Source organism: Cucumis melo, chromosome 5, assembly GCF_025177605.1.
Source record: "Cucumis melo cultivar AY chromosome 5, USDA_Cmelo_AY_1.0, whole genome shotgun sequence".
Lineage (NCBI taxonomy): Eukaryota > Viridiplantae > Streptophyta > Magnoliopsida > Cucurbitales > Cucurbitaceae > Cucumis > Cucumis melo.
In genome coordinates this window covers 12,443,778-12,468,824 of record NC_066861.1, presented here as the reverse complement: position 1 = coordinate 12,468,824, position 25,047 = coordinate 12,443,778, and the positions used below count along the sequence as shown (strand labels likewise).

The 25,047-nt window shown below is 35.7% G+C and overlaps 1 long non-coding RNA gene across 4 annotated transcripts; it reads right to left on the bottom strand.

Annotated features, from left to right (window-relative positions):
• Window positions 1-10,528: 10,528 nt before the first annotated feature.
• On the bottom strand, window positions 10,529-24,757 carry LOC127149354 (uncharacterized). 4 transcript variants are annotated; one of them, XR_007820854.1, is made up of 8 exons: window positions 24,527-24,757; window positions 13,589-13,685; window positions 13,408-13,507; window positions 12,586-13,200; window positions 11,870-12,355; window positions 11,704-11,774; window positions 11,572-11,620; window positions 10,529-10,776 (listed from the first exon to the last, which is right to left on the bottom strand). It is a non-coding gene; the product is annotated as an uncharacterized LOC127149354 (long non-coding RNA). The 4 variants fall into 4 exon arrangements; XR_007820853.1 differs by having other exon boundaries at window positions 13,594-13,685; XR_007820852.1 differs by having other exon boundaries at window positions 13,589-13,678.
• Between the last annotated feature and the right edge of the window lie 290 nt (window positions 24,758-25,047).

The following is a 25,047-nucleotide window of genomic DNA, read 5'->3' as shown; positions in this document are numbered from 1 at the left end:
ACCCGAGAACTTAAGCGTCAACTCTGTACTACCTTCAAGGGAGAAAAGTAGGGCCATATCTTAATCCAACATTCAAACTCGAATCGGACGAGGTAACATTAGGGAATTCATCAAAACAATCCTTTCCGAAGACTCACCGTGAACCGAAGTGGAGGAAGGAAGGCTTAGGTGGCTCGGCTCGGCTCGGCTTGGACTCGGCTCGGCTCGGCTCGGCTCGGCTCGGCTTAACTCGGCTTGGTTCTCGGCTCGGCTCGGCTCGGCTCGGCTTGGTTCTCGGCTCGGCTTGGCTTACTCGGCTCGCGGCTCGGCTCACTCGGCTCGCGGCTCGGCTCGTGGCTCGCTCGGCTTGGGGCTCGGCTCGGACAAGGATGGCGGCTCGGCTTCACGATCACCTCGGCTGCGCGCGACGACAGACAAAAACAACCCGGCGATGGCGGCGACGGTCTTCGGCTTACCCTGGACTTTATGGGTTGCACCGGACGGCACGGAGGAGGAGGTGTTGCTGGTGGTAGAGACAGAGACGGCCGGCGGACCCGTAGCTGCTTAATACCGAAGGGAGATCGGAGATGGAGGCGGCCGTAGCGGTGAGATGGAGGCGGAGATCGAAGGTGGAAGCGGTGCTGCTGCCGTCGGAAAAGAAGGAGAAGATTGAGGAGAATGGTGGTGGCGCTGAAACGGAAATGAAGAGGGAGGGAGAGAGACGGCTGCGGCGCCGTGAAGACGAAACGAAGAAGAAGGTGGAAGGGGGGCTCGGGCGTCGGGCGTGGAAGGGAGAAGAAAGAAGAAGAAAATCGGGGGGGGGGGGGGGGGGGGCGGGCGGCGCTGTCTCCTAGGGTTTCTTTTCTCTCTTTTTTTTAAAATATATATATATATATATATATATATATAAACAAAATATATATTAATATTAATATTATAACAAATATCAACTTACACCAACATTTTACAAATAAAATATATATTAAATAATAATAATAATTCTAATATTAATATTATAACAAATAAAATATATATTAATAATAATAATATAATTAATATTATATTATTATTATATCAACTTACACCAACATTTTAGAATTCCGAAAAAAATTTACAAAAAAACGAGAAAATTTTACCTTAAATTTTCGGGGCGTTACAACAATCAACGTCAAAAATGGAATCTAACCTGTATGCACACGGTAGCATATAGCCTTGGGCTCAACACCTCAGTCATGTAGTTAATTGAAACATCAGAAAATCGTATGAAAACATTAAAACATGCCTGCTATCCTTTTCTTTCGTAAAGCTTAAACTTAGATTATTCGTGAAAAGCTGTAGTTCTTAAAACAAAACTTGGTAACTCGTACTTTGTTTGAAACACAGTGGTTCAAATAATTTCCAAACATTTAATAATTCGCGTGAAAACCAGCTGCTCTGTTTTCTTTGTCAAATATCACCCAATGAACATTAGAATTTGCTCAAGCTTTCTTTTTAAAATTTGTTTGAAAATGAATTAGCTTTCAGTAAATGTAAACCTCACCTCTTAATTCTTTTTTGTGTAGATCAAGAACAACAGAATATTAGAGGTGTGCTGTGTAAATAAATTTCTGCCAAGGATGAAGCTTTGCTTGCAATTCCCTTGTCTTTCTTCAACAAAACTTTTGAACTTCTTCTTCTTCTTTTATCAACGTTCTTCCCTGGAACCCCTCTGAAATTTTGGTGTAGAAATTGAAGAAAATGGTGTAGCGGTGGTGGGTTTTAAAACACCAAAAACAAAACACACCCCTTCCTTGTTCTCTTATTTTCTTATTACTTTCTCATTTCCTTTCTTCCCTTCATCTTATTTAATAAAACAAAATTAGACACATATATAAAATATTATATATTTAATTTCCATTTTTCTTTTATTCTTTTCACATTTAAGAAAATGAACCAATAAAATATCGGGTTTACAAGCATGGTCAAGCATAACATTTGAAGATCAGGATATTTAGGTTTCTAATACTCGGTTTTGGTTGATTGAAAGGCCAAAAGGAAATAGGTCGGGTTAACAATCCCTGAAAACTAGTCTAAGGTTGTGAGTGACAAAAACAAGTTATGAAAACGATTCCTTTTTTTTTTTTTAACTGTATCTTAGAACTAAATGTTTAACGTGCATGACTGCAAGTTTATAAATGATATATGATTTCTATGTTTAGCTTTCGAGTATGAGTTTCGAGCTTAGATTTCTGAATGGAGTCCACATGTTAGCATGTGATTAATGAGTTCTGAAAAGCAGTTGAAATGACATTTGATTAACCAATGAATTGTTTAAGCAAGAATTATTATTTTAAGATTTTCAGTTTTTTCACAAACAAGTTGAGTAAGCTCGAGTTTATGCAAGGTTAAAATAAACATATATGTTTTAATGTTTTCATATTCTTTATGATATTTCCATTGACTACATGACTGAAATATAATGGGACAACGTGTCTAAAAAGTCACTTGGTTATGTATTGCCCAAAAATATCAGCTTATTCTCACGATGACTAGCTTCTCATTTATTGTTTTCAGGATGTTTGATTGGCCTAGCTCTCGTTGGTATATGCACTTCGATGTCTTACAAGTGCATGGATGGAAGGATTTCGCAGATGCCTTGTTAAAATAGTACAAATATAATACTTATATGGCACGAGTTAATTTTGACCTCCAATGAATGGAGAACTAGAGTGTTTAGTCGTTTAAGGAGTATACGCAATGATGGAGAGAGTGAAATGATGAAATTTGAGGTAAGTCGTTATGAAAAAGATAGGTTGTTATCGATGTAAGTATGCAAAACAAGAATTTATTCCTAGTCTAAAATAAAAGAATACAAGAATAGAGAAAGACTAGATGAAATATGATGGTTAGGGATTACCTCAATTACCTTTCAAAGTTATCTTTTTAACCCTTCTTACCTTTGTGGAAATTTAGAGTAGTATGGGGATGAAGGGTGTCGAATCCTAGAGAGCACTTAGGATTCAAAACTTCAAGATTCACAAACAAGGTCGATTAGTAGATTCAAGATCTAAAAGAAAATTAGAAACACAAAAAGGGGGGGTTTGTGGAAGTAATTTTTGAACTATAGTAAAGACCAAGAATTAAGGGATGATTAGTGACAACAAGTAATTCAAGTAAAGCTTTTTTTTTCAAGTTTAGTAGTCGGACTTTTTCTTGGGCAATTACCATGTTTCTTATCATTGAAAAAGAAAGGAGATCAATTGATCTTTTCTTGAATATGCAAGAATGGAATTTTTACAAAAAGAAACCCTAAACCCTAAACCCTAAAATTTAAGTTCAGCACTTTATGGGCCTGTTTGGGGTTAGGGTTAACACTGTGGGCTTACGTTAGCCCAACCCTAACCCCTGTTTGGGCCAAGGATTATGGAAACCCTAGTTTTAGGGTTTCCATAATCTCCCTTCAATCTGTGTTACCACTCCGTTCAATCCGTGTTTTCGCCCACCTTCAATCTGTATTTTTGCCTCCTTTCAACCCGTGTTTCTGCTCCTCACAACCGGTGTTTTTGCCTCCCTTCTACCCTCCTTCGATTATCATATTCTCTGTATTATTCGTTATTTGCACAAAAGTATGTGAAAACACTTTACAACGTTGGTATAGAAGGAATTTTACCGGGGGCGGCCTCTGTAATTATATGTTCACGAAGTTCTCATGTTTCCCATCTCAGGTGAACTGAGGAAAGCGAAAGAAGAAACTATGCATTATTGGGTGAAAGCTTGTCCCTCTGATTTCTCTATAACTCTTCCTATACCTCGCAGACATTCATCTCTTTCTCTCTCTACGAATTATCTTCAATTTTTTTTACAATCATTTTCCTGGATTACTCCTGTGGAGTTTCAGTGGCCACTCCGCTGTTAACATCAGAAATTCGAAGATCGTCGTGTTTGGTGGCCTCGTCGACAGGAAATTTATAAGCGATATCGCCGTTTTATGACTTCGGTACTTATGCCTTTTACTTTCTCATTTACAGAATTGTACTGCTCTACTACTTTCTTCATCGCTATGTATATAATTTTGGTCCGATAGTTCGCTGCATCATCATTTCCATAGTCTAAACGATCTTCTGTTTGTGTTTATTTTGAACATGGATTGGAGTTGTATTTTGAGTAGTAAACACATTTCTTAATCCGCTTTTTATTATTTTATTTTTTCTTGATATTGTAAATCGATGTTACCGAGTATGGAGTTAAATTATTATGAGACCAGTTTCTCTATTGTTTATGCCTCAAAACTTTTCTTTTATGGAGATTTATTCACTACAAATTTTGCGATAGCTGTAGAAATCGGTTAGGACGAAGATTTGATGTAAAGGATGTTGCTCATGTAAAGTTTGACAGTAAGTTGATCTTTGGTTAAATTTCTATTGAGGTTTATATTGTTCGGCTTAAGTCATACAAATGTGTTTTTAATGTTACTGTCACCAATATATATATAGATATATTCGAGTCCATCATTTTTTTCTTCAAATGCTTAATTTTGCTTTTGGTCGATCATCTTTCCTTCGATCAATATGATGATACAATCAAGTTATTTAAATCAATACTCGCCCACGTTGCTCCATTGAAGCTTGTATGGTGTTTTCTTACAAATGCACTTGTCTTATGGATGAATAAGCATGTGCCTTTATAAGTATTGGTTGTTGTGCATGAATAAGCATGTGCCTATATAAGTATAGATTGTAGGAAGAATGTTTTGTCAACTAAGCTAAGTTGGTATGTTCTGAGAATTCTCTGAGTTGATCGAATTTTAAATTTCCTTATCCTATGTACTTGCCATAGTTTTTTGTTGTTTCAGTATACATGTTCCTGTTACAACAAAAATACTTTAATCAATAATTCAATTGGTTGATTTTGCTTAGTTATTTACATTGTTATTTGAAGGTTTTGGTGCATTTGAAAGTTGATTTTCGCTCAATCCTTATCCCATCTATTTGAAGGTTGATTTTGGCTCGATGCTGAAGTAGGAAAGACTAAGAATGGAACGTTATCTTTATTTCCTCTCTCAAAGGCTTCTGCAGCTCATAAATCTGTTCTTGTTGGTGATTTAAAAATGGCCAACTTCAAACGATTTCTTGCCAACAAGGGAATATAGGTACCTTTGCTTATGGACCCCTATGAAAGAAAACAAATATCTCCTTTTGATATGTGTATGAACTAAAATCTGCAATTTAGTAAGAAAAGCAAACGATATTGCTGTCATATATGCATTGTAGGTTGAATTTGCTGGGGGTGCTTTAAGATGTGGCGAGTATGTCACCCTACGCAAGGGTACAAATGCAAGTCAAAAGGTTAGAACTTATTAGAAAAATGGAGGAAAATAATTAAATAAATTTGAATGTGACTCTTACTGTTGCTTATTGAATCTGAACCAAAGAAATACATGTTTGCATTGCTTCTAAGCATAAACACTGAACATAGTACATTCAATTTATGCAGGGTGGTGGTTCTGGTACACAACAAGTTTTCATTGAAGGGCCCTTATGTGAGGATTATTATAAAATTCAGGATCTATTGTATTCACAATTTTATTTGTTATAATTGAGAAACCTCGTTGAACATGGAAGATATGACCCCATCAATTTGAATTGCCTAGTTGGAAATGTATTGACTTTTCTCTTTCTCAAATGTGTTTCTGAGATATGTTTCAAAGATAAGATTAGACATAATAATTCCCCTCCTTTTCTTTTTTGTTGCTACCATAAGTTCGTTGGTCAGAGTTGGTCGTAGAACAAGCTGCATGCTCAAGGAAAATGTTATCCCAAGATCAAGTGAATCCCAATAAGGATTTGTTTGGAATTACTTTATCAGTGCTAAAACAAATAAACTAATATATATTCCTTCTCGTCCTTGGAATTGGTTTTTTTTTTTTTTTATATTAAGCCAAACAGAAACAATTCGAACACAATGGCGTTAAAGTGCTAAGTAATTTAATTAATGAATATAATTATGGACGTATGTAGTAGACCACGTAATGAAATATGTTAAAAACAACTGTAGGACGTTAGGTTTGTATTTGTAAAAAAATGACTTATAATAAAATTAGTACAATTTCTTAGCAAATTATTTTGAAATTGATCAATTCAATAACATTAGACATAGAAAAAAACAATATACAATTTCTTAGCAAATTATTTTGAAATTGGTCAATTTATTTACATTGTGAATTTATAAAAAGAAAATTAAAAAGTAAAAAAATTATTTATAACCCTACCCACATAACCCTTCCCCCAAACACATCTTATCATAAAATCTCCATAAACCTATCCACATAACAATTCCCCCAAACACATCTTATTAAAAAAATCTCCATAAACCTACCCACATAATCCTTCCCCCAAACACATCTTATTCATAACACTATCATAACCCTTCCCACATAACCCTTCCCCCAAACACCTCTTATCATAAAACTACATTTTTAAATCCTTCCCCCAAACAAGGGTTATGATAAAACTAGGTTTATCATAACACTAGTTTTATCATAACACTAACCCTTCTCTAAATCAATCCTTCTCTCAAACGCACCCTAAGAGTTTGTAAAGAAATTTCAATGAAAATTTGATGGGGAAAACTTATTTGTTTTATTGAAATTTCAAAAGAAATTGCAAAGGGAAACAAGTAATCAAATAAAAAATTGAAAAAAATATAGAAAAGAATTTAATTCTCAAAGAAAACATGGTAATTTAACCCATGAAAAAGTCTCAAAAGATTACCTTAGCCCATGAAGATTGATGAAACTCTTGAAGACATGTTGAGGAAAGAATCCATTTGTTTTACAAAAGTAATCTTTTATTGATAAAATTTCAAGAATTTGCTACAAGAATGAGAAAGAGGATTTTTTTACATTGGAATTTTTCATCTCTCTCCCAAAAAAATATGAGGTATTTTATAGAAGGGAAGATGGGAGAAAAAAGTGGAATTAGTTTAAAAAACTGCCATTTTGCAGTTAATTTTAGGGAAAATGATGAATTGTGTCACAAAATGGGCTTGGGTCGGGTCTTGGGTTTGCCCAATTGAAGATAAAAATAAAAAAAGAAATACAGCTGCTGAGATTCGAACTCACGACAAGGGAGAGGCGCGCGTGGACGAGGGATCGACACGTGGCGGATGCGTGGGTCGCGAACCGGTTCGCGGATCGGGTTGCCTGGTCAGATTTCGGGTCACGCGGAAAATGAAAGGAAAAATAGGGGCATGCCTGGGGTTTGAACACGTGACTTTGAGGCGGATGCGTGGCATGATTTGGTGATGCCACGCAGTGCGATCTGGTTCGTTCGATCTTTTCCAATTTCTCGGTTTTTCTCTTCATCTTGTTTTTTACCGTTCTCCTTCGTTATAACTCCGATTTAGGTGATTTTAGTGGCGTTGGACTTGTATTAAGGTGGAGTTTCATATTCTTCATAAAAATGACATTTTAGTGACTAAATTGATAAATGTTGGGAAAAATTAGTCCAATAACGTTAGGTTTAAAATAGCCCTAACAGGGAGGTGGCTGCACAAGTACAACCTCGTTTGATAGATAGAGAATTGATAGTTATATTCATAAATACTTTTCGAATGCCATACTATGATAGAATGATTGGCAGTACCTTGACCAACTTCTCAGACATTATTATGATTGGAGAAAAGAATGGAAGAACTACAAATTATGCTTAAGAATCAAGAAAAGTCATGACACCAAAACCGAATGAAGGAGAGGTACACAAGGTGAACTCAACCCAAAGAACAACTACACGTATGTCACCACCTGAAGTTGGGCAAACAAATTACTCTCCTAATCCTCACAGTGGTGGTCAGAGTAAGCAAATCCATGTTTTGTAAAAAATAATTGGGCATTCCATAGAATTTTGTGTTGTGTATGGGAATAAAGTACATAAGTTGATGGATGCAAATATTTTAATAGTGAATCAGACAAAACCACAAGAAGCTGAGATTGATATTATTTCTAATGCTTCTGGAAAGGCATCATCTATACATGAATCATTGATCATCCAATATAAGGGCAAGCCAAGTAGCACCATTTGTATTCAGATGCCTAAGACAATGATTGTAGAAGTATCGAGTCCTTTTTCTTGTAAGAGTAGTCGAGCTATACTGGGAAAATATATATGAATGCCAATTCATAACATTTAATGTTGCCTCTGTCATAGTATGAGGGATGACTCATATCGGAAGATGCTATGCACCATAAAACTTAAAAAGCATATCAAAAGAAAACGAAGTGTGACAATGCAAGGGCAAAGCCATTTAGGTAGAAAGTGAAAATGACTTGAATGATTTAAGCAAGTTCTTTCCCGAGAAAACTACTCTATGAAAAAATAGATTGCTCCTAAACTTGTCTTTAAAGTGGAAGCACGCGAGTTTTTAAAGCTGATCAAATAGAGTGGGTACAAAACAATTGAGTTCAAAAGACAATTTTTCACTTCCTTACATTCACGTACTAGTAGATAATACAGCTGGATATTCTACTTTTTCATTTATGGATGGATTCTCAATGTACAATCAGATCAAGATGGCTCCAGAAGATTGAGAAAAGACAATGTTTATCACCTTATGATGAAATTTTTGTTATAAAGTCATGCCTTCCAATCTAAAAATGCATGGGCAACATACCAAAGATGTAAACCCGATATAAAAAGAAAGGAATAAAAGAAATTGGACATTAAGAATATAATTCTTTTTTATAAATTCGATGGTTTTTATAAAAAGAAAAAAAAAAGAAAAAAAAAAAGAAAAGGAAAGTTATAAATGAGAAATTCTTTTTCTCTTTTTCATCTTCTATTTCCCACCACCGCCAAGTTTCCCTCATTCCATTCTTCACCATTTTTTTTTATCATTTCTTCACCAAATTTTAGACGGGTTTCAAAGGGCAGAAGTCTGAGAAAGGAAGAAGAAGAAGTTCAAAAGATGTATGTTAAAGAAGACAAGGAGTTCGCAAGACATCTCTTGTTTTTTTTATTGATTTCGAGCTATACAAATATAATTAAGCGGTGAGGTTTAAATATACTGAAAGCCAATTCATTTTCAAAAAGAAAATTATGAAGAAAGCTTGAGCAAATTCTAATGTTCATTGGGTGAATTTTGACAGAGAAAACAGGGCAGATTGTTTTCACACGAAATCAGGATATCTCAGGTTTTTTTAGTATTTCAGGGTGTACCAGTGGAGTTAAGATCTCTATTTGGTATGGTTTGAAAGCTTGTTCTATTTCCTACAACTTTATTGATGAACTCGTGAACCAAAAATGACTAAAAATAAGTAAAATTGTAGGGACAAGTTAAAGGGGTCGTGGTGTACACGATTGTTGGAGCGGTTCTATTTCGAGGGATGTCTGAGATTATACATAGGGAATCAGATTTACATATCTTGAGGTAAGTTATAGAGGACCTCAAAATGAAGAGTTTGACATAAATAACTCTCATTTTGGTTAAGTATTGCAAGAGTTATGATCATTTTAATGTCGTGCTGCGAATCTGGAAAATTTTTAGAAATGTGTGGAATATGGTTTTATTTCTTAAAGTTAGACTTCTTAAGCGTTATCCTTAGTCTAATACTCGGAATTTTGAGAAATGTGTGGAATAAAATTTGAAGATCACAATATTTAGGATTCTAATACTCGATCTGGTTGTTTGACAGGCTAAGACAAAATAGGTCGAATTTACACACGGGGGAAACTAATCTAAGACTGTGAGTGACAAAACTAGTTTTGAAAATATTTCTTCCTAATTATTTTTTATGATTGACTACTGTATATGTTTAATTATGAAGCTATGAAAATCATTTGAATTCCATAATTATTTTCAAGTATGTGTTTCAAGACTACGCTTCTTAATGAAAACTTATGCTAATACGTGATTAACAAATGTCTTGAAAGTATTTGAACCACTGCGTTTCAATCAAAGCATGAGTTACCAAGTTTTGTTTTAAGAACTACAACTTTTCACGAAAAATCTAAGTAAGCTCAAGCTTTACGAGAGATAAAGATAGCATGCATGTTTTAATGTTTTCATATGTCTTATGATATTTCCATTAACTACATGACTGAGGTATCTGAACCCGAAGCTATGCGGTACCATGTGCACGTAGGTTAAGTTTCGTTGTTGACGTTGAGTGTACTCCGTGACAACGATGCTATCGTAAGTACTGGGCAGGCCCTACTACATTGTAGAGCTTGTAAACGTTGGTTGTACTTGGCATGCGCTACACCACGTAGATTTGTCGTGTGGGTTAAAATATTTTGATATACTTGATATGCCTTGCAAGATTTCGATGATGTACATACTGAGTATTTGAGAAAGCTATTCTTACTATTATATGTTAATATTTACGACTTTATAAATAGATTTATATATGTAGGCTTTCACGTGCTCTTCCCTTTAAATTTATAGTTTTAAACTGAGTAGTCACTTACTGAGCTTTATAGCTTACTCTTCCAAAATGTTTTTGTAACGACCCAACTTTCCGGACTAAGCTGAGGTCACTACTCAGTACCATGACTCGACCACAAAAGATAAAAAAAACTCATAACGGACCGGTTACGATTCATTAAAAACGTTAGAAATATTACAAAAACAGTTTCGGACCCTATTTTAAATCACAGTCACGAGAGTTTCAAATACAATACTCAAGTCATCAAACTCACAATCACAAAACCAAATATTCTAACAAAATACATCAGCGGAAGCATAAAGAAAACCAGACGCATCCATATGGCCTTCACGCATCCTTCTTGCCCCTCGTCGGTCTACCCCTCGCTGTACCCTTACCTGTAAAGTTAAAGAAGAGAAAGGGTGAGTATAAAATATATCCAGTAAGGGACCCACTACTGGGCCCGTTAGGAAACAACAGTTAACTTCCTATTCAGGGGTACCCTACATAACAGTCTAGTGGTTTCGTAGAACGCACACATCAGTCTCGTGATCCCGAAAGATGCAAGTATCAGTCTAGTGATCCCGAAAGATACACCTATCAGTCTAGTGATCCCGAGGGATGCACATATCAGTCTAGTGCTCCCGAAGGATGCACATATCAGTCTAGTGCTCCCGAAGGATGCACGTATCAGTCTAGTGATCCCGAAGGATGCACGTATCAGTCTAGTGATCCCGAAGGATACACCTATCCGTAAGGTACACTACCCCATAGATGAAGCTAACCGTTACCCCTCATTCCATACTAAACCGTCTACAACAGTCGTACCCCAACAACATTCATATTACAATTTCGCCATAGGCTTCGCCAGTCAGATAGTATAGGTTTAAACAACTACATCCTCAGTTGCTATATGCGTTTCCAATTCACACACCATTGCGATATCCCTAGATCCAGTCAACTAGTCAATCAAAATCGGACTCACCGTCCTTCCACGACCAACTCCTTACTCCCGATGGCACACAAGCTACAACTAGCGGTCACGTTACCTTCACATCAGACAAGAGCATAGCAACGATACTTAAAAGTCAAACATACATCCATTTATTTAGTACAGTTACTAACGTGTAATCCCCTCTGGATTACTACGTTTCCAGCCTCGATCCGAGGTCCAGTAGTAGGAAAACCCTTACCTGATACTTGGTTATGCCCCTCAATCGAGTCCACGCTCAACAGATCCACCTAAACGAAAACACAAGGGTTTAAACGATGACACCAGTATAAGTCACCTTTTTAAATCATCCGAAACGACAACGTCGGCTTACCCGAGTAAAGGGAGCTATTCCCAAATGAACTTGCCGTGGGACCGTGAACTTGAGCGTCAAACCCCTATCACCTTCAAGGAATGAAAGATAGGACCCAGTCTTACTCCAATATTCAAACTCGAAACGGTTATAGCAACATTGGGTAAATTACCAAAATGATCCTTACCGAAGACTCACCGTGACCCGAAGTGGAGTGTCACACCCCCTCCCGGACTACCTGCTACCTTAGATCGAAAGATGGCGTGAAGCCGACGAACAACGCTTTTTTGTACCTGTATCTGTCGACTCTGCTTAAAACTTTCATGTGATGAACTTGCCAATCTAGTATATAAACTATTGTACATGCCACAAAACACAGCAGATCCTAGGCTAGTCAAACACAGCTAGTCAAACACATACATGAAGTGTACCTCAAAATTTACCGATTTCACGGATAGACTTAAAGCACCTTAATCAAAATATAACCAACAAAATTTACACAACTATAGCTCCTAAAGCTTATACAAACTTTTGAGTATCTATAACATACAAGGGTGTATATACATTACAACACAACAGACTCTATGCCGAACTCAAAACACGTACTGACAATCGATAATGAAGCTTCCGCAGACTAAGGACGTCTATCAGGCACCGGGAAGTCGATCAATACCTGGAAAATGGGTAAAACATTTTGTAAAGGGTGAGCTATGAAGCTCGGTGAGTGACTCAGTTTAAAACTATGAATTTAAAGATAAGAGCACGTGAAAACTTTACACATATAAATCTGTTTATACAAGTCGTAAATGTAAATGCGTAGTAGTAAGAATAGCTTCCTTAAATACTCAGCATGTTCATCATTGAAATCTAGCAAAGCATATCAAGTATATCAAAGCATTTTACCTAACACGACGAATCTACGTGGTGTAGGGTACACCTAGTACAACAACGTTTACAAGCACTACGATGTAGTAGGGCCCGCCCAGCACTCCCATCGTCTTTGTCGTAGTGGGGCCTGCCCAGCACTCACGACAGCATCGGAGTACACTCAACGTCAACAACGGAATCTAACCAGTGTGCACACGGTAATCTCTAGCCTCAGGCTCAAGATCTCAGTCATGTAGTTAATGAAAATTTCATAAATCATCTTAAAATATTAAATCATGCCTGCTTATAATTTTACATAAAGCTCGAACTTTACTCAGCTCTTTCGTGGAAAATTGTAGTTCTTAAAACAAAACTTCATACTAATTCATGCTTTGGTTAAAATATTGTTGTTTAAATACTTTCCAAACATTTAATATCTACGTGCTAGCATAAATTTCTTTAAGAAATCTAGTCTCCAAATGTATACTTGAAAATAGTCATGAAATTCGAATACCTTTAATGGCTTCGTAAATAAACATTTATCGCATTCAATCATAATAACAATTATGGAAAATATTTCAAAGTTAGTTTTGTCACTCACAGTCTTGGGCTAGATCCTTGGTCTATAAGCTCGGTTTAATTCTTCTCGGCCTGCCAACAACCCAACCGAGTATTAAAACTCTAAACATTCTGGTTTCCTAAAGATATACATAACATGTCGCACCAAAGATGACGCTCACGAAAACAAAGCTTAAGATTTCTAACATAAACTTCAAAGGACTATAACTTTCTCAATACTTAACCAAAATGAGTATTCTTTATATCAAAATCTTCATTTTGAGATCCTATAAAACTTACCTGAAGACATATAAATCTGATTCCCCGTGCATAAACACATATAACCCTCAAAATAGAACCACTTCCAGAATCGCGCGCACACGACCTCTTTAACTTGTCCCTACAATTTAACTAATTTTTAGTCGTTTTTGGTTTACGATTTCTTTATGAAAGTTGTATTAAATTGAATAAGCTTTCCAACCATACAAAATAGAGATTTTAATTCCACCGATACACTCTGAAATACAAGAAAAACCAGAGACCTCCTGATTTCGAGTGAAAACCAACTGCCCTGTTTTCTTCATCAAAAAGCACCAAATCAATATCCGAATTTGCTCTAACGTTCTTCGTAAAGTTTGTTTGAAAATGAGTTAACTTTTAGTAAATGTAAATCTCACCTCTTAATTCCTTTTGAAGAGGTCAAACCCAATTAAAAACCAGTGATCTGCAGAATGAACTAAAATTCAGCCATGGATACACTTTGCTTGAGTTCTCCTCCTCTTCTTCAACCTCAAAATTCTAGTAAAATTTCTCTTCTTCTTCCAAACTCTCTCTTAGAAGTTCTCTGCAAATTGAAGAAGGAAAAAGAAAAAACAAATGGAAGTTGGATGTCTTCAAAAATCATGGCGGTGAAGCGAAGAGAAGAAGAAGAAGAAAAGAAAAAATGAAATTTTCTTCTCCTTTTCTTCTTTTTATCCTTTCTTTTCTTTATTTTCTTTACTTTATTTAATAAAACTATTTAATATATAAATAAATAAATATATATATATATATATATATATATATATATATATACACTTAATTTCTATTTTCTATTTCTTTTTTTCTTTCTACATTTAAAGAAATTAAACCAAGAAAATATCAGGTTTACAACTTACCTTCCCTTTAGAAAATTTCGTCCTTGAAATTTAGAATGTCCTTAACTGAAAAGTATCGGATATCTCGTCTTCATCTGATATTCTGGTTCCCAAGTTGCCTCCTCCGCTCCATGATGTCTCCACAAAACCTTTATGAGTGGAATCGTTTTGTTTCTCAAAACTTGTTCCTTTCTATCGAGAATCTGAACTGGTTCTTCAACATAACTCAAACCTTCCACGACCAAACTCCATGATCAATGTCCAGACAAAAGACTACCACATACCTAATCGTAAAACTTTAAAGTCCATCGACATACAATTCTAATCCACAACGTAGCCCATTAACATAACTACAATATACCGAACATCCGGGCATCGGTGTCTATCCGTAAACAACTCCTTACACCCGATGGCACACAAGCTACAACTAGCGGTCACGTTACCTTCACATCAGACAAGAGCATAGCAATGATACTTAAAAGTCAAACATACTTCCATTTATTCAGTACAGTTACTAACGTGTAATCCTCTGTGGATTACTACGTTTCCAGCCTCGATCCGAGGTCCAGTAGTAGGAAAACCCTTACCTGATACTTGGTTATGCCCCTCGATCGAGTCCACGCTCAACAGATCCACCTAAACGAAAACACAAGTGTTTAAATGATGACACCAGTAAAAGTCACCTTTTTAAATCATTCGAAACGACAACGTCGACTTACCCGAGTAAAGAGAACTATTCCCAAATGAACTTGCCGTGGGACCATGAACTTGAGCGTCAAACCCCTACCACCTTCAAGGAACGAAGGATAGGACCCAGTCTTACTCCAATATTCAAACTCGAAACGGTTATAGCAACATTGGGTAAATTACCAAAATGATCCTTACCGAAGACTCACCGTGACTCGAAGTGGAGGGAGAAAAAATATGACTTAGGTGGCTCGGCTCACCCTCGGCTCGGCGCGACTCACCCTCGGCTTGGCTCGGCTCACGGCTCGGCTCGCGGCTCAACTCGGCTTGACTCGGCTCGCGACTCAACTCGGCGTGACTCAGCTCGCGGCTCGGCTCGGTCTTCAGCTTGACCCGGCTCGCGGCTTGGCTCAGTCTTCGACTCAACTCGGATTTGTGGCTTGCATCACGGGTCGGACTGGAAGCGGGTTCTCGGGTCGGTTTCAATTCCCAGCTCGGGTTCAAATCCTTTCTCCACCCGACAACGACGGCAGAAGAGAGCAGCTCCCCTCGGTGTTCTGTCTGCGTCGGGAACACGAGATGAGGAGGGAGAAGCCGCCGGTGGTGGCAGAGACGAAGAGAGAGAGAGAGAGACGTCGGCTGCAGACGGACGGACGCCGATTCGGGGATTCCGTCGGTGATGTGCGACTACAAAGATGGCAGACGACGCAAACGCGTGGATGATGGCTGCGTTCGTCGAGTGAAGAAGCTGAAGAGAAAAAGAAGAAGAACGGCGTGGCGTTGGCTTCGTGAAGGCAGGCGAGGACGCGCGGACGGAGGTGGAGACACGAATGGAGGAGAAAGGATGGAGACGGCGGCTGTCGGACGATGTAGGAAGAAGAGGAGGATGGAGCGGCTGGGGGGGGGTGTCGCGCGCGCGGCTAAGGTTCTTTTTCAAAAAAGTATATATATATATATATATATATATATATATATATAATAATATAAAAGAATAATAATATAAAATAATATTAACATTGAATAATAAAAATAATATTAAATAATGCATATAATATTAAATAATAATATTATTATTAATATTAAATAATACTTATATTAATATTAAATTATAATAATAATACATAATATTAATAATAATGATAATAATAAATCATAATTATATTATTATTATACCAATTTACAAAATATTAAATTTAAAGAGATTCGTATTCCTAAATTTCTTTTTCTTTTTTTCTACCCTCTTCGAAGGAAATCGAGAATTTACACCAATATTTTAAATTTCCTAAAAAATCACACAAAATGATAAAATTTACCTCGAAAATTCGGGGCGTTACAGTTTTACCCACTTTCCAGGTAGAGATCGAGTTTCTGATGCCTGATAGACTGCCTTAGTCTGCTGCAGGTCCAATATCGATTGCCAGTACGTGGTTAGAGTTATGCATAAAGTCTGTTGTGTTATGATGTATATGTCTTTGTATGATATAGATACTCTATAGTTTGGGTAAGTTTTAGGAGTTGCGGTTGTATAAACCTTTGTGGGTTATGTTTTGGTTAAGGTGTCTTCAGGTTTACTTGCACAATCAGTTCTTTGCGGGCTACACTTTTTGTATGTTTATGATTAGTCTAGGTTCCGCTGTGTTGTGTTGCATGTATAATAGTTTTTATACTATATGAACAAGTTTATCATGTTAATGAATTCAACAGAGTCGAAAACATGTTGTATGGGATATTCTAACATCTTCTTATGGAAAATTGTATCCTCTAACTGTAAGTTGTACTTTTATTGCATAAATAACATGGCTGAATATGAAGAATGCAGTATGAGAGTTCAAATGGTCTATGACATGAAGATTAAGAAGTTGCAAGTTTATGGGGATTCTCTCTTAGTAATACATCTACTCAATAGGGAATAGGAGACAAGAGACTCTAAATTGATTCCCTATAACAAGTACATTCGAGACTTTGCTCAAACTTTCAAGTCAATCACATTCAAGCATGTTCCACGTGAAAGTAATCAAGTAACAAATGCATTGGCTACTCTATCTGCCATGTTTAATGTGGCTAACGACGAGGAAATTCAGCCTATAAAAATTAAAAAGCGTGAAGGATTAGAGTATTGCACGAGATTGAGTAGAAGCCTGATGGAAAACCAGTTGGCTGTGAGTTTCTTTCTTAGCGAAGAAGTATTGTACAAGAGAAATTATGATATGATTCTTCTGAGATGTATGGATGCTTCAGAAGCCAACATTATTTTAGAAGAAGTTCACGAGGGAGTTTGCGGAGCACATATAAATCGACACATGATGGAAAGACAAATTTTGCGTGCTGGTTTTTATTGGTTGACTATGAATCAGATTGCATCAAGTACGCAAGAAAATTTCATTAATGTCAAATATACGTTGATAGAATCCATGCTTTAGCTTCGCCCCTACATGTATTAACGGTCCCGTGGCCATTCTCTATGTGGAGAATGGATGTAACTGAGCCAATTGAACCAAAGGCATCTAATGGTCATCGATTCATTTTGGTAGCCATAGATTATTTTACTAAATGGGTTGAAGTTGCATCGTACAAGAGTGTCACTAAGCAAGCTGTTGTCAAATTCATACGAAAAGGTATTATATGTTGGTATGGCCTGCCTGAATGTATAATCACCAATAATGCAAAGAATTTAAATAGTAAGTTAATGGAAGATTTATGTGATCAGTTCAAAATCAAGCATTCTAATTCTACCTCATATTGCCTTAAGACAAATGGAGCAGTGGAGCGGTAAAAGAAAAATATCAGAAAAATTATCGAGAAGATGATTGTCACGTATAAAGATTGAAATAAGATGTTACCATTTGCATTACATGGTTATCGAACGTCAGTTCGCACATCAAATATGCACAACTCTATTCTCGTTGGTGTATAGTGTTGAAGTTGTTTTGCCTATCGAGGTCGAATTGTCATCCCTTAGGATAGTCAAAGAAGTAGAGCTCAAAAAAGCTGAGTGGACACAGGCGAGGTATGAGAGGTTATATCTCACAGAAGATAGATGGTTGACTGCATTGTGTAGAGGACGGCTGTATCAGAAGAAAATGACTCGTGCATATGATAGGAAGATTTAGCGACATTGTTTTTTGGAACGAAATTTGGTCTTAAAAAGGATCCTACCATATTTAAAAGATCATAAAGGAAGGTGGACTCCTAATTATGAGGATCCATACATATAAAAATAGGCATTCTCTGGTTGAGCTTTGATCCTAACAAGCATGGATGGGAATGATTTGCCTACCCCATTAAGTGCAAACGTTCTGAAGAAGTATTATGCATTGAAGAAGTAGCATTTTTCACAGATTTTGTTTATCGGGCTTTTACCTCTTTTCACTGTTCTAAAGGGTTGTATCTATCCGTATATCATATTTATGGTGGACCCTTTTTCAAAAGCATATATAAACTAATATTACTCAAGACTCTTATGAGTTCTTTTGTACTTTAGCCTTTTGGGAGTACAAAAGAAAGTGATGGTTTAATTAATATGCTCATGCATAACTTATGTTTACATATGCCTTTTGATGGCTTGAAATTGCGTTTTGTAGTGTTTATGTCATTTTTAGATGTGATGGCACTTGTTTATCCATGGCTTCTAGCTTTCTTTTGTCATGTGGCATTCATTTATCCCTGACCCTTGACACTTTTGCTGTGGTGGTGCTTGTTTATCCCTGGACTCCAACGTTCTCACTTTTGTCAGCGACACTTTTTTATCCCTAGCCCTTCACACTTTTGTTGTGAATTTGCTTGTTTATCCCTCGCCCCCAGCATTTTATTTTGTTGTGATGGCGCTTGTTTATCCTTGGCCTCCAACATTCTTATTTCTTCATATTGCGTTGGTTTATCCCTAGCCCCCAACAGTTTATTTTGTTGTGATCCCAATTGTTTATCATTGGCCTCCAGCTCTCTTTTCGTCATGAGGTGCTTGTTTATCTCTGGCTCTCAATGTTTATGTGGTGTGTATTTATGTTAATCCACTTTTCTTTTCTTCATAAGTTCTAATTTTTAAGTTTTCTTTAAAAAAAAAAGATAGTATATTTGTCTCATTGATGTTTTTTTATATATTTGTGACTTCTTTTTGCTTTTAGCATTATTATTATTAATTTAGTATCTTTTTATTATTACTTATTTGTTTATTTGTTACTTAATATTTTTTTTTACTCTATCATATTTTATTTCTTTTTAGATTTACGTACTTCCTACATTTTTTTTATTTATTGCTTAATATGCTTGTTTATTTATTTGTTATGTTTGTTGCCTTTATATTTATGTATTTTATTTATTTTATTATGTTTATTTATTTACTTCGTTCCTATTGATATTATATCACATCTTATTTATTGCTTAAATATCCATGTCTTTTTAAAAAATATAACAACTCGGCAAAATATTTACACTGTATACGACAGTTTCGAAAATGAAAAAAGCCCACGGGCCCACAATGGAAAATACAAAAAATGTCCTATCAACCATGCCTTAAAAAATTCGCATAATATATTTGGTACACGATCGTTTAGATTTGGCTATTATTTTCTACACGATCGTTTGGATTTGGTCGTTTATATTTGGATGGCCAAATCTAAATGATTTATTTTTTTTCAATTCAATCGTTTAATTCATTTAAATTCGTTAAACTATCATTTAGATTTGGTTACACGATCTTTTAGATTTGGTCATTTAGATTTGGCTAGATTTGATCGAATGATTGTTTTTTCGAAATTTGGTACACGATCGTTTAGATTTGGCTAAAGGAATTTTTCAAGATTCTTTTGGTACACGATCATTTATTTTTTGAATATTCTTTGGTACACGATCATTTAGATATGGCTAGATGATTTTTTTAAATTTGTTTTGGTAGACAATCGTTTAGATTTTTCTACACGATTGTTTATTTTTTTTTTATAAGATCATTTAGATTTGCCTACTCCAATATAAAAGATTTGTTTTTAAGATTTTTTTATACGACGACAGATTTTGAGCAATTGTACTAATTTCTCACTTTATTGAGATAAGAAGAAAAAAAATGTTTTCTCAATATAGTCTAATGAATGGATTTTCTTCAATTTATTCTATAGGGATCGTTGCTTCAAATATGGAAGTAATGAGAATAAAACAAGACATCGCGTCAAATGAATTTTATCGCAAGGAGGGTTGACAATCTAGTTGAGTAATGGGAAATAAAGTCAGAAAAGAAGTAGGTGGTTGTAGTCTATCGTGGGAGAGAGAAGCCAGGAAAGAAGAAGGTGAGAAAAAGAGTTTAGTCTATTGAGAAGGAGAAGGTGAATGAGAGTTTAGGTTCTCGAAAAGATAAGGTTAGCATCACGAGGGGATGTCTAATCTTAAGTCGAACGTTGGTTTATGTGTCGAGCTTGGATTTGGTAACATGGTATGTTAAGGCGGTAAGGGGACACGTGTAAAGTTGTAATCCTAAGTCCAAATTTGGAACTTTGTGTTAGAGATTTGTTTGAGAAGTTCTGCTTACTAGGCATTTAACTTGTTATCTAGCGGAGAGGTACCCATTGGGTATCCAGGTAGCACGTCTCCTTCTGGTCGCAGGAAGTGACTAGTGGGGCTAGGCGTGAGATTGGGTGACTTGTTTACTAAGGTAGAGGATACCTCTTTTTTCTCTAAGATTGATTTGAAATTAAATTATCATCAACTAGGAATTAAGAAGTTACATGTACCAAAGACGAGATTCAGAATGTGTTTTGGACATTTTGAATTCTAGGGACATCATTTAGCTTGCTCAACACCCCACCTGGATTGGGCTTAGTGAATTAAATATTTTTCACCTGATAAATTTTGTATTTTTTTCTTTTAAATATTTGATTCAGTTTCTAACTTTTAGTTTTATCCCATTTTCAATATTTTCTTACCTAAGTAATAAACTCATTTTTTAGCACATGCATTCTCAATGTTCTTGTTGCTACCCATTAGCTTGAGTGCCACAGATGAATTGATCTCACTTTTACCGAAAACTACAGTCACTATTGTTAACGAAGTGGGTGGCCCTCTGTTGGGCATTCATTGTAGATCCAAGCAAGATGACCTAGGAGTTAATGTCGTATCATCAGATAAAAGTTACTCATTTAACTTTAGACCCAACATCTGGGGAACGACATTATTTTACTGCGTCTTCGAATGGGTTAAAGGTCAACCCCACTACTTCACCATTTATGACTTTAAAAGAGATGGAAAGACTTGCACGAATTGTAGATGGCTCGTTTATACAAGTGGCCCATGTTTACAACACTCTGAAACCTCCGTTACTTGCTTTCCATGGAACAAGAATGCTCCAGAGTTTAAATATTAGTATATTTATATAAAGCATGCACATGTTTTCACATTAAATGTAAAATAAAGTAAACAAAAGCAGAAGGAAGTTTCTTTAAGAAATAAAAATAAAAATTAAAAGAGTTTCATTCTTATCTCTTTCATGTCCCCGTTGAACCGATATAAATTATTACCATCAATGTACAAGTCAAACATGTAGCTTTTTTCTTTTTTAGTCCGTGTTGAATCATATTCGCATATGTATTCCTTTCATAATATATAGTTTTAATTCGAAGCTAATTCACATGAAATTAATATTTTATAAGGATACGGTAGACATGCCCAGCGAAAATTGGATCAATTTTACCCTAATTACATCTAATCCTATTATAAATTAACATATTTGAATCATATATTCGTATATATATATTTCTCAAATAACCAATAGTTTTAATGTGTATCATATAGATATTAAATTAACCTATAGATTTAATAAGAATCTTGGTCACATTAAATTAATATTTGAACTTATTAAAATATTTTATTCTCTGATTAAATTATATCGAAAAAAAATTTATATTATAATGTTTAATTAAAGTACAAACTTTATATTATAATGCATCATCATATATTATATTATTTCCCAAAATGAACTTACAGAATTCTTGTTGGGGTTTATGCCCTAAATCTCGTGGTCTTTTAGTTTGTAATTGTATATATTATACAAACTTTTTATTTATCTAATAAAATAAAGTGTTTTATTTTATTTGACATTTAGTTGCATTAACCCACAAAATCAATAAACTAACATCCAAGGTTATCTTTTTTAACCTAAACATGTATGTGGAGACATACAAGTGGATCATGTTTAAGTGATAACCTAAATGGTCTGTAGTAAATGGATAAGGCTGGATACCTTATCCTGGTGACACTACGAATACGGCATGCTTTGTAGTTGTTACAATTGTTTTAAAGTGCTACAAATGATTTGATCCTAATCATTCATGTCGAGACATTAGAGCGGGGGTATTCTATACAAAGAGTTTGTATAAGACCGGATCATGAAATGAATAGTCTCTCTTATTAACACCGTTACTAGTTAAGATTACATTTCACAAGGATGACTATAGGTGACTTGACCTGAATCCTAAGTGACTTGTGAACTCCTGCCTATGAAGGCAATCCTTTGATTTGTATGGGTGAAAGTGGCCTATGTAGTCGACTCAATATGTCTACCATTTTGGGGATTTGTCTGATTGGGGAGCTTGGAACATAGCTACACAAGAAGGAATTCACTCCTTCTCTATAGATAGAGTCAGTTGAGAAATTGCTCTCTTAAGGGCTGATTTCATGTCACACCCCCTCCCGGACTACCTGCTACCTCAGACCGAAAGATGGCGTGAAGCCGACGAACAACGTTTTTCTGTACCTGTATCTGTCGACTCTGCTTAAAACTTTCATATGATGAACTTGCCAATCTAGTATATAAACTATTGTACATGCCACAAAACACAGCGGATCCTAGGCTAGTCAAACACATACATGAAGTGTACCTCAAAATTTACCGATTTCACGAGTAAACCTAAAGACACCTTAATCAAAATATAACCAACAAAATTTACACAACTATAGCTCCTAAAGCTTATACAAACTGTTGAGTATCTATAACATACAAGGGTGTATATACATCACAACACAACAGACTTTATGCCCAACTCAAAACACGTACTGGCAATCGATAATGAAGCTTCCGCAGACTAAGGACGTCTATCAGGAATCGGGAAGTCGATCAATACCTGGAAAATGGGTAAAACATTTTGGAAAGGGTGAGCTATGAAGCTCAGTGAGTGACTCAGTTTGAAACTATGAATTTAAAGATAAGAGCACGTGAAAACTTTACACATATAAATCTGTTTATACAAGTCGTAAATGTAAATGCGTAGTAGTAAGAATAGCTTCCTTAAATACTCAGCATGTTCATCATTGAAATCTAGCAAGACATATCAAGTATATCGAAGCATTTTAACTAACATGACGAATCTACGTTGTGTAGGGTACAGCTAGTACAACAACGTTTACAAGCACTACGATGTAGTGGGGCCCGCCCAGCACTCCCATCATCTTTGTCGTAGTGGGGCCTGCCCAGCACTCACGACAGCATCGTTGTTACGGAGTACACTCAACGTCAACAACAAAATCTAACCAGTGTGCACACGGTAATCTCTAGCCTCAGGCTCAAGATCTCAGTCATGTAGTTAATGAAAATTTCATAAATCATCATAAAATATTAAAACATGCCTGCTTATAAATTTTACACAAAGCTCGAACTTTACTCAGCTCTTTCGTGGAAAATTGTAGTTCTTAAAACAAAACTTCATACTAATTCATGCTTTGCTTAAAATATTGTGGTTTAAATACTTTCCAAACATTTAATATCTACGTGCTAGCATAAATTTCTTTAAGAAATCTAGTCTCCAAATGTATACTTGAAAATAGTCATGAAATTCGAATACCTTTCATGGCTTCGTAAATAAACATTTATCGCATTCAATCATAATAACAGTTATGGAAAATATTTCAAAGTTGGTTTTGTCACTCACAGTCTTGGGCTAGATCCTTGGTCTATAAGCTCGGTTTAATTCTTCTCGGCCTGCCAACAACCCAACCGAGTATTAAAACCCTAAACATTCTGGTTTCCTAAAGATATACATAACATGTCGCACCAAAGATGACGCTCACCAAAGATGACGCTCACCAAAGATATACATAACATTCTGGTTTCCTATTTCAACAATTCTCTAAAATTTCCAGATTTCTAACATAAACTTCAAAGGACTATAACTTTCTCAATACTTAACCAAAATGAGTGTTCTTTATATCACACTCTTCATTTTGAGATCCTCTAAAACTTACCCGAAGACATATAAATCTGATTCCCCGTGCATAAACACATATAACCCTCAAAACAGAACCACTTCCAGAATCGCGCGCACTTGACCTCTTTAACTTGTTCCTACAATTTAACCAATTTTTAGTCGTTTTTGGTTTACAATTTCTTCATGAAAGTTGTAGTAAATTGAATAAGCTTACCAACCATACCAAATATAGATTCTAACTCCACCGATACACTCTGAAATACAAGAAAAACCAGAGACCTCCTGATTTCGAGTGAAAACCAACTGCCCTGTTTTCTTCATCAAAAAGCACCAAATGAATATCCGAATTTGCTCCAACGTTCTTCATAAAGTTTGTTTAGAAATGAGTTAACTTTCAGTAAATGTAAATCTCACCTCTTAATTCCTTTTGAAGAGTTCAAACCGAATTAAAAACCAGTGATGTGCAGAATGAACTAAAATTCAGCCATTGATACACTTTGCTTGAGTTCTCCTCCTCTTCTTCAACCTAAAAATTCTAGTAAAATTTCTCTTCTTCTTCCAAATTCTCTCTTAGAAGTTCTCTGCAAATTGAAGAAGGAAAAAGAAAAAAAGAAAAAAAAATAAAGGGAACTTGGATGTCTTCAAAATCTTGGCGGTGAAGGGAAGAGAAGAAGAAGAAGAAAAGAGAAAATGAAATTTTCTTCTCCTTTTCTTCTTTTTGTCCTTTCTTTTCTTTCTTTTCTTTAATTAATTTAATAAAACTATTTAATATATAAATATATATATTTATATTTACACTTAATTTCCATTTTCTTTTTCTTTTTTTTTTCCACATTTAAAGAAATTAAACCAAGAAAATATCAGGTTTACAACTTACCTTCCCTTTAGAAAATTTCGTCCTCGAAATTTAGAATGTCCTTAACTGAAAAGTATCG